At 34.7% G+C, this 13,289-nt stretch overlaps 1 protein-coding gene across 3 annotated transcripts in view; it reads right to left on the bottom strand.

The window, feature by feature from the left end:
* UCHL3 (ubiquitin C-terminal hydrolase L3) overlaps window positions 1–13,289 on the bottom strand; it is a 102,696-nt gene that overhangs the window by 11,889 nt on the left and 77,518 nt on the right. The gene's annotated exons all lie outside the window — the stretch shown is intronic.

The raw sequence follows: 13,289 nt of genomic DNA, 5'->3' as shown, positions 1-13,289 counted from the left end.
AATATAAAGGCCACAGTGCTAGCAAGTGGCAGGGATGGGATTCAAATACAGGAAATCTGGTTCTGGAATGCAATGTGTAGAATCACCTTGATGTATTGCCCAACTGTCCAAGAAAGATTTTATTACTAATTTATTCGACTAGATTCTAATAACAAGAAGTATAATCCTCTTAAAATTAGATATTTTGAGAGTGGAAACTTTCAAACATAATTATACCACAAACGTTGAATCTGGTCCAACAGTTTTCCACAAAATCCACATTACAATACCTAACTTATTAATGGTAATCCAAATGATAATTTTATGATTGCTACTTCCAATAAATACAACTAGTACATGAAATAAAAAAAATTGATTTAAAGCAGTATGAAAAAACTATAATCATTTATAACCATAGTGAGAAGCAGCAATAAGAATAGTAATATGAGTCCTTGGGAAGCAAGAATTTCACTAACCATGACCTTATTCTCTTCAGGAAAATGAAATGTTTTTCCCTGAATGATTTCTAGGACTCTCTGAACCCTGAAAATTTTATGATCCTACTTAGTACTTTCAATCTATATAAACAATACACTAACCTAAAATAAAGCTATCTCTGTGATGAGGGTTTAAAAAACATGTTTGTGAACACTTCAGTGGCTCTTAGTAAGAACCAGTCAATCAGAAATACATAAATAAGGGTGCCTGGGTGGCTCAGTCAGTTGAATGTCTGACTTGGGTTCAGGTCATGATCTCACAGCTGGTGAGTTTGAGCCTTGCCTTGGGCTCTGTGCAGACAGCTCAGAGCCTGGTGCCTGCTTTGGATTCTGTGTCTTCCTCTCTCTCTGTCCCTCTCCTCCTCAGGTTCACGCTGTCTCTCAAAAATAAATAAAACATTAAAAAAAAAACTTAAAAAAAAGAAATACATTAAAAAAACCTATACTTGGCTCTATACAGGAATAAACTGCTCTCACATAGTCTAATCAGAAGTTTGTCATATTCAATCCAATTACATTTCAATAGGAAAAAGAGAGGAGCGAATGGGGAAGAGAAGAAAAATGGATGAAGAGGGAAAAGAAAATGGAGTAAAAAAGGAAAGGGAAGGAAAGATGACTGAGCAGTGGAATAAAACAAAAATCTTCTAAGAATCTGAGAGGGAGTGATCACTAAGCTAGAAGCAGAACTGAAGGGTGTACATTGAAAGAATGTGTAAGGTTTGGCAGGTGAAATGGGAAAGGGATTCCTGGCAAAGAATTCAGTGTGAGAAAAAGAAGAGAAATAGGGACAAGTAGGAAATGTTCACAGCACTAGACCATGAGGACTGAGATTTGATTTCACCCTTTCAATTGAAAAAGTTGATCCTGGGAGAAGACATGAGACTCCTGGGTCAGAGAAACAGGACTTTACTTATATCACAGCCAGGAGCATGATCATCTATATGTTTGCATCCACTCACATCAAGGCAACACAGAGGGCCCAGAAGGATGGCTGCACACATGTGAGCTGTGTTACAGGAGAGAAACACTCAGTTTGGGGAAACATGTTTTATAGCACGCAGTAAGCAAGCATACTCTTTCCTACAGGCAGATATTACCTAATCCCTCATGTTTGCTTACTATAAGTAATTTCCGACTTGAAGTTTAATGGCCCTCTTTTTTTGCCATTTTTGAAAAAACCCTTTAAAAACTCTTAATTCACATTTATAGAGTTATAAAAGCAGAAAGTACAGGAAACACTGAAATGTACGCCTATGACATCCTACCCCCCATTTGCTTTGTCCTCTGCATTTATGCTCTCTCTATGTAATGTTCTTCCTGAACCATTTGAGGGTTTAAGGTAAGTTACATACTTGGTCCTTTACCCCTAAATACTTCAGTATTTCCTATAACCAAGAGAACTCTCTTCCATAACAGCAGTGTAGTTATCACCTTCATGATTTTATATTGTTATAATATCTTATCTAGACTGCCCATATTTTGCTAGTTGACATTTTTATATAAATAATTTTCTACATAAAAAAACATGCTCACTATGGATACAGACACTTTTATTTCTTCTTTCCTAACCCATATGCCTTTTCTTTCTTCTTGCCTTATTGCATTGGCAAGGACCTTTAATACAATAATGAATTTCATTGATTTCTGCTTTTATCATTTCTTCCTTCTGCTTGATTTCAGTTTAATTTGCTCCTTTTACCACCTTAAGGTAAAACTTTAAATCACCGACTTGAAGCCTCTTTTCTTTTCTATCATAGCATTTAATACTACAATTCTCTAGAATCCCTGCTTTTTCTTTTCTACTTTATGCATTCAATGCTATAGATTTTTCTGTAACTCCTGTTTTTCTTTTCTACTATAAGCATTTAATGTTAGCGACTTCTCTCTAATCCCTGCTTTTGAATTTGGATTTTTTAAATTTTTATTCAAAATATTTTCTAATTTCCTTTGTGACTTCCTCTTTGATCCATGAACTATTTAAAAGTATAGTGTTTCAAGTCTAAATATTTGGTAACTTTCCAGATATTTTTTCTGTTAATGATTTCTAATTTAATCCCATTATGGCTAGTAAGCATTCATTGTATGATTTCAACGTTTTAAAAAATTGTTAATTTCCTGGTCCAGGATATGGTACGTCCTGGTGAACATCCCATGTGTACTTGAAAAGAATGTATATTCAGCTGTTTTGGGATGGAATGTTCCACAACTGTTACAATGCTGTTAAGGTCTTCTATATACTTACTAATTTTCTGGGTCTACTTGTTCTACTGATTACTGAGAGGAGTGTTGAAATATCCAACTGTATTTGTGGATTTGTCTATTACTCTCTTCAGTTTTGTCAGTGTTCTTCTCATATGTTTAGAGGTTCTATTTTTAGCTACATACACAAACTTTAGGTATGGTGAATTGATCTCTTTATTCTTATAATGTCCTTATCACTGGTAATATTCCTGGTTCTGAAGTCTACTTCACCTAATTTCAATACAGTTATCCCAGCTTTCTTTTGTTTGATGTTTTCATTGTGTATCTTTCCCAATTATTTTAATATTTCCATGTCTTTATATTTAAAGTGACTTTCCTCTAGATACACATAATTGAGTTTTGCTTTTTTACTAATGTGATAATCTTTCTTTCAATTTGTGTGTTCACATTTAGACCATTTATATTTTATTAATTTCATGTAACTATTAACATGGTTGAATTAAAATCTATCATCTTGCCAGTTCTCTACTTTCTCCATTTGTTCTTTGTTCCTTGTCTGCCTTTTTTTGAATTATTTCTATGATTCCATTTAATATGTACTATTGTCTTATTGTTTATACTTCTAACTTTTTCAGTAATTGTGCTTGGGTTTAAAATACCTATCTTTAGTCACAGTGTACCTTCAAGTAATATTATACCACATCGTAAGTCATCTAAAAATCTTACAGCAATATTCCAAATTCTTTCTTCCATCCTTTGTGCTAATGTCACACATTTTATTTTTATATATGCTATAAATTTACAATACATGGTTATCATTTTTTATTTTGATAGTCAGTTGTCTTCTAAAACAATTTTTAAAAAGAACAATAGGGGCGCCTGGTGGCTCAGTCAGTTGAGCATCTGACTTCAGCTCAGGTCATAATCTCACAGTTTGTGGATTCGAGTCCCGCCCGCATTGGGCTCTGTGCTGACAGCTCAGAGCCTGGATCCTGCTTCGGATTCTGTGTCTGTCTGTCTCTCTAACCCTCCCCTGCTTGCACTCTGTCTCTCTCTCTCAAAAATAAATAATAAACATTAAAAAAAAAGAACAGTATTTATATTTACTTTCACTTGTTCCATTTTCAGCACTCCACAGATCTTTGTGTAGTACCAAATCGTAGTGCAGGTAACCTGCTAATGAATTCTCTGTTTTTGTTTGTTTCAATCTCTTTATGTGTCCTTTAGTTTTAAAAGATATTTTTGTTACATTTTAATTTTTTCATCTTCAAAAATATCATTCCATGGTGTTCTGGCTTGTATAATATCTGAGAGGCTTGACTTAACTCTTATCTTTGTTCCTCTGTATCCAATGTGTCTTTTTCTTCTGGCTGCCTTGAACATTTTCTATTGAGCTTTCATTTTCTGCAGTTTGAATATTATATATCTCCGTGTCTATGTGTGTTTGGTTTTGGGAGCATAGGGGTATTTATCTTAGTGTTGAGATTCTTGAAGCTGTGCTTTGATGTCTTTAATTATTCTTTGAAAAACAGCCATTAGATCTTGAAATATTTTTACTGTCCTATGTCTCCATCTAGCCCCCACCTCTCTCTTTTCCTTCTGGGATTCTACTTTCATGTATCAGATCATTTGAGATTGCTCCACAACTCTGAGATGCCCTGGGTCCCCTAAAACCACTACCACAGTGTATTTTACTTTTGTGGTTCAGTATGAGCAATTTTTAGTGATGTGCCCTCAAATTTACTGATTCTCTCCTCAATTTTGTCAATTCTATTGGTTGGTGAGCCCATTAAGGGCATTCTTCATCTCTGGTACCATATTTTTCATTACTATCATTTCCATTTGATTCTTTCTTGTACTTTCAAACTCTCTGCTGATATTCCCTATTTGTTAGTACATGTCTACCTTTTTCACATGAGCCTTTAATATGTTAATTATAGTTATTTCAAGCTGCATCTGACAGTTCCAATATCCAAATCGTATCTGACTCTGGTTTTTGACTGCTTTGTCTTATAACAGTGTACTGTTATTTTTCTTGTTTCTTGTCTTATAATTTTTGGTTAAAAGCTATACATCTTGTGGAAGAGCAAACTGAGATAAATACTACTTATGCCTGAGAATGGGCATGTCCCTTCTGGTAGGCCTTAATGTGTGGAACTGAATCAATCTAGTCAGGAGTTGAGCTGTTTGGGTTTTATTTGGCTATGGTTAACCTTACCAACCTACCACCTTAAAATTCATCTACCATTACCCTGTGCTTAGGGTAGCAGCTGGGTTGTTCGACGCTTTCTTTTTCAATGTTCTTGTTCCACTGACAGAGGATTTTTCTCAGAGCCTGTGCTCAGAGGTTTTTCTCCTTGTTCTTTCTCACTCTCAAACTTTTGACATTTATTGGTGCATGCTGGTCTTTAATGGTGAGATGATAGAGACATTCTTTATTGTTCTGGTTTAGCCATTGGCTCTACCATTATAGGTAGGCTGTTTGTCCCTGAATATCAAGAATCAGGCTTTCCTCCTCCAGTGATTTGTCTCATAGATTTCTGCCCCTCCCCCAAGGGGTGGTTTTTATCTATTCCCTTCCCCAAAGAAGGTTTTTTTGTCCTAGCATCTTTAGGTTTTGCTCTGTAGAGAAGAATCCAGACTTGGTGCCATAACCAAAGTAGAAACTGCTCCCTTCCCCAGGTTTGCACCTTAGAGCTCTCTCTAGTCTTGTCCCTAGTCTATCTCATAAGCATCAGTGAGGCTGGTGGAGTGAATGAGAGCTTCCCTTTTGGGACTGCTTATGGTGATTTTGTAGTCTTTTAGAATCCAAAATTGCTTAAAAAATTACTTACTTCATTAAAATTATTAAAAATATCAACGTGCCAGACTTTACCATTGACTCTACATCCCCTCTGCTGTGTAGGCAATGCAGCAGTATAGGGTGACTTCATATAGAACACTTCACATGTAATAACAAATCTATCTCTTCATTATATAATATTCAGGAAAACCTAGAACAGACTTTTCAGAACCCCAGGCATTTCAAAAGCAGCTTAAATGTTTTGCTCTTCACAAAGAACCCTTAGGAATTTAATAAATTATTGTTGCATGAAAGATTTAGGCATAAACACTCATTTTCAGAGATTTTTAAGCATTCTGATTCTAACTTAAATCCTGTCAGAGTCAAAAATAAAAGACAAAAAAATAAAAAATAATAAAATAAAATACAAACACAGAGTGGGTTTATTAGGACAGTGGTTTTTTTTTTTGGGGTGGGAGCTGGTTTTTTGTTTTTTAATATTTAGAAGCACAAGGACTTAGCTGACTTGCCCAAAGCATTCAACTAGTAACAGTCAAAACCAGAGGCAGAACACATGACTCCTGACTCTAATTTCAGTGTTTTCATTGCATACAGAGCCACTCACCCGTCAACTGTCAATTAATTTAGCTGATTCATAGAGGGAAATCTATTACTATCTCTATTTGTATTCCTCAAACACAATTCAAATGTTTCTGTTTTTAAACACTTATAGCTAGTTCAGAATAAACAAATAAAACAAAAATAAAATACCCAGGTCCTACAAAGCCAAATTATTTTTCCTTCACAGTTAATGTGCATGTCACTTTGTATGTGAGAATATGAGTCAACTACTCTTTAAACTGTTTAATAACAATAAAAAAAATTAGAAATATCATGAAGGCTACAAAGAAATGATCTAAACCTTTAATTAAAAGGTAGAGGTTGTGTGCCTGTTTAAAAAGGATGTGTGTCTGTTTAAAACCTTCTTTCCATTAATGTACATGTCCCTGTGTGTATGTAAATGACAAGATTACTCTTTAAACTGTTTAACCAATGAATTAAAAATACTGTAAAGGCTAAAAAGAAATGATACACACATTTTTAAAAAGGGGGCCAAGGGTCTGCCTAAAAAATGCTTGTCTATTAAGTGTTTGGAAGGTTGTTGTAAGTGCTTAAATCTGAATTATTCTAAAATGCGAAAATAACTAAGTGATTTTGGCTTACACCCAAAACATTTTCTCATTTTAATAGGCATCCTGTTATTAAGAAAAATATCATTATAACCATGTAATTTTCTGAACACGAAGGGATCATTAGCTGGTAGATACTTAAAATAATTACTGTTTTCTGAAATATACACAATATGATAACCAAAAGACTGTGGTTAGTTTAAGGGGAAGATTTTATGTTTAATATAAGGAAAAATCTACTAAGAGCTAACTTAGATATAAGGGTAACAAAGAATAAAAGTATTCAGTACAACTAAGAATGGTCGCTTGTGATGCATTACATATTTGCATTAAATTATTAGCTGTGTTTAACTTTGCTCTTAGGATAAAAACAAAAATTTAAAATTAAAAATCCTCCCTTTCTTCTTTTTTTGTTTTAGCAATTTTGAGTTATTTTGTTTTTCTGCCTTGATAGCATGGTCAGTACTTACTAGCTATGTGACCTTGGATGAGTTACTTCTTAGTCTTCCCATCTGTAAAATGGGGTAACATAGATCTTAAGGAATTTAGAAGATTAGAATAGGGGACACCTGTCCTTTAGTATAATGCCCACCATGTAAGATGCATTCAGTAAATGTAACCATCATTAAAGGAAGATGACAAACATGGTTTCAAAAGCAGTGAGGATTAAGATGAGTATATTTGGAAGCTAATAAGCACCTCAATTTCCATTACTTTCAACCGTAAATGACACTAAGAGTACAAAGAAAACTTCCTCAATTGACACTGTGGCACCCAAAGTGACGCCTAATGTCTCCAAGCATCCCCAGTCATCTCAGAGTGAGAGTTTTCTGGCTTGAGAACCTACGATATTTGTGCACCTCTAGTAGAAAACAATGTGCATTTTCTTTATAATATCTCCTTTCCTTCTACAGGGTAGAGTTGGGAATAAAATGCTGTAAAAAATTCAAATTCCACTTTTAAAAATAATTTTAGCTTCTTTATATGATCACTGGAAATCATGACTCCTTTTATTGACCTGTTGATAAAATATGTATTTGATCACAATTAAATTTAACAGTTATTTCCTGAATGTATATGTCCTTTCAGACCTCAGCAATATCGCTGAGTTTAAAATGGCACATGGAAAGAAAAAGTATGAGGAACTTCTCTAGGGCTGCCAAATGCTATGAAAAGAAGTTAAATTGTAAATGTGTGTGCATTCATGTATGAGTATGTATATGCACATGCATGGGAATATGTCCATATACGTAAAACTTGAAAAGTTTAAAATCACAACTATAAATTAATTCTAAATGGATTTCTGTAGATTTTTTTGGAAAGCTCAGTACAATATATCGGATTGCACTAAAGGTAAGGTCCAAATTTAAAATAGGAAAGTAAAACCATATTCATGCAAAAGATACAAACTTTCCTACAGAGTATCCATGTTTAGCTGGCAAAGAAGTCAAAGTGAAACATGGGCTACATATCAAAATACACAAAATATCACTACATATTCCATGGAAAATCTGCACAATGGCAAATGTATTCATTTTGTTCATCTAATAAATCAAGATGCCCACAGATTTCAAGACATTCTTGAAAGACTTTTCCTCTACTAATTTAACAACTGTGTTTCCTCGCTTCAATTTACAATTCTCCATGTCAGAAATCTCTATCAATATAATGACATATCTGTACATGTTACATTAAATTCAAGCTTACCATTGTTAAGCTGGTCAAGCTAATTCCCAGATTTTTTTTTTTAACAACGTGAGAACAGGTTCTCATTTATTACAAATGAAAAAATCTTAAATCCTAGCATCACCCCCTTCATTTTGGAAAGCTATGGTTTTAAACAAAACAAACAAAAACCTCACCATCTTCAAACCTAATCTTGATTCTATGTTTATTACTGAAGACATTTTTACACAGAAGGGTTACATTTAGTCAGATCTAAAAGAGTATACTCATTAATTCAGTCTAAGAATTTTCCTTCAAAATAAGTAATAGTTTAACATTGCTATTTCCAAAACCCTCAGCGTACTGAAAAATAATAAATAAGTTAAAAAGATGACGAAGAAGAAAGATAAGAATATCTTAATCCATTTTAGGACAAAGCACTTAACCTAAGAAAGGGGGAAAAAAGTATAATCAGGATGGAGTAGTATTTACATTTCTTACCTTTCAACAACTAATTTAATCTATCTATACATTTTTTTCCAGTGATATTAAAGAACTGATTACATGCTTGGAGACATGGTGTCAGTGCTTGAAAATACAGGAACAAAAAGAACCATTCCAATACCATTTTCCCAAATGTGACTAATTCTAATTTGTATTCCCTCCTTCCAACTCAGCTCCCCCATTCAACTTTACATATACTTTCAAAACATGCCTTTCTCTGGGTAATAATATTAAGAAGGAATGACAACAATAAAAAAGAAAAATAAGAGAAACAGAGGCAAAAGTATAAAGAACCAGGAGTTCCAGAGAATTTCTCAATTTTAAGAATGAAATTAAATGAAGCTGCCCAAAAAAAGATTTACCTTAAGTCTTACTGGAATGAAACAAAGAAAATGAGGCATGGAAAGTAAATGGAAAAAAAAAGTCAGAAAGTGCAATTTCAGATTTCCTAACAAAAGCGGGCTATATGGTTTAAAAAGCATACTCTGCATCAGAGTTCCATTTGTTTCCATCTGATTCTTCTAAGAATATTAGAAACTTAAACTTTATGTTGTATAAGAAGTAAGTTTCTTCCTAACAGGTTTAGCTTCTTTCAAACATGGGAAAGAAGAAAATAAATCCTTAAAGAAGAGAAATAAATGTAAGCACTTTAATTTACTCTAACATAATCAAAATCACTCAAAACTGTATTGAAAAGCAAAATGAAGCCATGCAAAGTATATTTATACACTGAATTAAAATGAGACTTGACACTGTTTTCCTCCACTGACAGTCTGCATTGATAGGGCCAAGCCAACCAGATACACATACATGCATGCACACGCACACACGCATGAATACACACACACACACACACACACACACTTTATCTTTGACTGTGTATACATATATGAACACATACTTAAAATCACAATTTATCTACTTCTTACCTAACAAATAAACTCCCACTTAATGGACAACACTAAGCAAAACACATTATTACGTATTTCATTATAAATAAATTATAATTCTATGTCATGATTTAAATTCCTTCTATAAACTTTTAGTAAAGAATTCTGAACTATCTTTAGCAATCAAACATATTCCCTCTATCACACATGGTAAAATTTAAAAACAGAATTCAACACCGGTAAGGGTTGCTTTTGAGATTATCTCCACTGAAGTAAGAGATCCTGAAAGACACAAACTACGTATTATTCACCTTTGTACGTACATCTCCTAGCCCAGTGCCTGGTACTACAGGTACTCAAACAGGTTACTTAGTTGATCAAATGAAAGAAAGACAATTTTATTTTATATAATAAGAAACTTAGAAATATTCAGCCCTTTGATTCAGTAATTCTACATATAGGAAACTATCTTTAAAAAGAGAACGTAGGGGCGCCTGGGTGGCGCAGTCGGTTAAGCATCCGACTTCAGCCAGGTCACGATCTCACGGTCCGTGAGTTTGAGCCCCGCATCGGGCTCTGGGCTGATGGCTCGGAGCCTGGAGCCTGCTTCCGATTCTGTGTCTCCCTCTCTCTCTGCCCCTCGCCCGTTCATGCTCTGTCTGTCTCTGTCCCAAAAATAAATAAACGTTGAAAAAAAAATTTAAAAAAAAAATAAATAAATAAAAATAAAAATAAAAAGAGAACGTAGAATAAATACTTGGATAAAGAAAGACATTCAGTAAAGTTACCATTTTAACTTGAAAAACTGAAAACAATACAAACATCAAAAGTTAAAAAAAAAAACCTGGAAAGTAAATTATGGTTCATTCACATAACAGTAGATAGCCACATAGAATTTTTTATGAAGAGGTCTTGATGAAACAAGAAAATGCTCATGATAAAATGTAAAGAAAAAAATTCCCACAAAATTCTTTGATCTTAACTATTTTAAAGATAAATTTTTTTAAAAAGATTGGAAGTGAATATATGTAAGTCAAAAAGCACTTTCCACTTTGGCATGTTTATTTAAAACCATAAATAAAACAGTAGTGCCATTTCTATTACTTTTCACGGTTGTGATAAACTTGAATGGAAGGCTCTGAAAAGTACGATAAATGTATTATTTTGTAAAAAGTTAAATAAACAATAAATCATCAGGAGAGCTCTACTCCTATCTGGACTAGCTCCTAGACTAACATGGACAAAAGACAAACTTTTAAAATTGCTTTTTTTTTTAAATTTTTCAAATATTTTGGGAGAAACTGCTTTTTAGGTAAGCATCAATGAAGTAAAAGTAGAGTTTAAAGGCAAATTAAACCTTTCTGGATTTTTTTTTCTTTTCTTCACCTTGGACTTGGCAGATTGCTTCCATTACTGACTGTATCACTGACACTTGTTCACAATTTTAACAACACACAATTTAAGTTCCTCATATCCCATTGTTCTTTTATCTTAAGTGAAAAACGAAAGCAATAATTTTCAGTTTGGGTTAATGAAACTTAAGTGAAGTGGGGCTACTGTCCAAATTTCTGGATTAGCCAAAGGCTGCCTGACGATCATGGTGGGATGATGGGATGGGAAAACCACATGAGTAAACAGACAACTGGTCTACAGAAACCTATTAAGTAAGCCAGTCTTCTGAAAATACCACTGTATTTGGGTGACTCAACTTACTGATTTCTCATTCAGGCTATAAATCTCTGCATGCACTAAGGCTCTGGGCTGCTCTACTCCCATGGACATGTTCTGACAGAGTAACAAAGATGTCCCTGACAACTGCCATTGCTATGACACTGTTATTACTGGCTTCTCTTCCCCCTCTACCCACTCTGTAAACACCAACATGCCCCGGGGATTTATTGTGGCCCGCCACCACTCCCCCTCTATAGAATTCTCAAGGCTCTAACTACTATCCAAATACAAAAGATTTCAGCTATCTCCCCATAGCGTGAGGCTCCATATCCAACTTCCACACAGATGACCCATGAACTAAACTAAACACACCATCCTTGGTGGCTTCCTGTTGCCTATAAAATCCAGGCCCCCTCCTTGTCTGACTTCACCTTGTTAACTTCCTCCTCTGCTTCATCCTCACCTTCTTATAGCCTCATCCTCTGCCATTCGTATTCATTTTTCTGAATGCTTATAAAATAAAATTACCACCTAAAATTTATTGAAGGTCCATTATATGCCAGGGACTTTATATGATTAGCTCATCAATCTTCACAACAATCCCATAAGGTAGATGCTACTGTCTCCATTTTACACTGAGGAAAGTATCTTGCCTAAGCTGCTAAGTAGTGGAGTCAGCATACAAACCTACATCCTGTGCTCCTTACCTTTGTATATGTAATTTCTCATAAATTCCTACACATGCCAAGCACTGTCCTGGGGATTCAAGGTGAATGGGACAAAGCTCATGGCACTTACAGTCTAATAAATAAACAGAAGAAACAAACAAGCAAAAAACCTTATTATAAATCATTTAAAAGTGCCAGGAAGAAAATAAACAGGATTTTGTGACAGAAAATTCAGAGGTAGATGTATATGAGAGTGATAAAAGAAACACCTCTGAAAAAATGACTTTTAAGGAGTGACCCCATGGATGAGAGGTCTATGCAAACAGGAGGGGCATTTCCAGGAGAGTACTGAGTCAGGTGGTGGTATACATTGAACTGTGTTCCCCCCAAATTCTAATGTTGAAGCCCTAACCCCCAATGTGACTATATTTGGAGATAGGGTCTTCAAGGAGGTAAATAAGGTTAATAATGGTAATGCTCTACCTTGGATAGGACTGGTGTCTTTAGAAGAAGAAGAGGAGATACAAGATATTGATCGATTGATTGATCCCTCTCTCTCTCTCTGTGTGTGTGTGTGTGTATGTATATATATATATATATATATATATATATATATATATATATATCTTTCTCTCTCTCTCTCTCTCCCTCTCTCCACATGCACACAGAGAAAAGGCCATGTGAGGACACGGTGAGAAAGCATCCATCTACAAGCCAGGAAGAGAGGCTCACCAGAAACCAACCCTGATGGTACCATATTGACTTCTAGCCTCCAAACTGTGAGAAAATGAATTTCTGTTCTTTAAGTCATCCAGTCTGTGATATTTTGTTATGGCAGCCCAAGCAAACAAAAACAAACTGGAAAGACTTAGGTGTTTCCCAGGAACTGACAAAAACCAGTGTGCTAGACTATAGAGAGCAATGGAGGTAATAATATGTCAAAGACTCTTCAGCCCATAGATGGTAGATGAACCTGAAATAAGATGATTACAAAAACAGTACCTGGTGCAAAAGGTTTAAGCTGGTTCATACTAGATTTGAAAATATATGCTATTAAGTTTTGTTCTCTCAGTGACTGAGAGTCAATAAAACAGTGAGTATAATATAGTAATTTTTTTTTTGAGAGAGAAAGAGAGTGCGTGAACTGAGGAAGGGCAGAGAGAGTGGAAAGAGAATTCCAAGCAGGCTCCACACTCAGCACAGAGCCTGATGTGGGGCTTAATCCTATGACTGTGAGACCA

This window comes from Prionailurus bengalensis, chromosome A1 (genome assembly GCF_016509475.1).
Source record: "Prionailurus bengalensis isolate Pbe53 chromosome A1, Fcat_Pben_1.1_paternal_pri, whole genome shotgun sequence".
Classification (NCBI taxonomy): domain Eukaryota; kingdom Metazoa; phylum Chordata; class Mammalia; order Carnivora; family Felidae; genus Prionailurus; species Prionailurus bengalensis.
The sequence above is the reverse complement of the archived record's forward strand: the minus strand, read 5'-3'. Positions and strand labels throughout refer to the sequence as shown.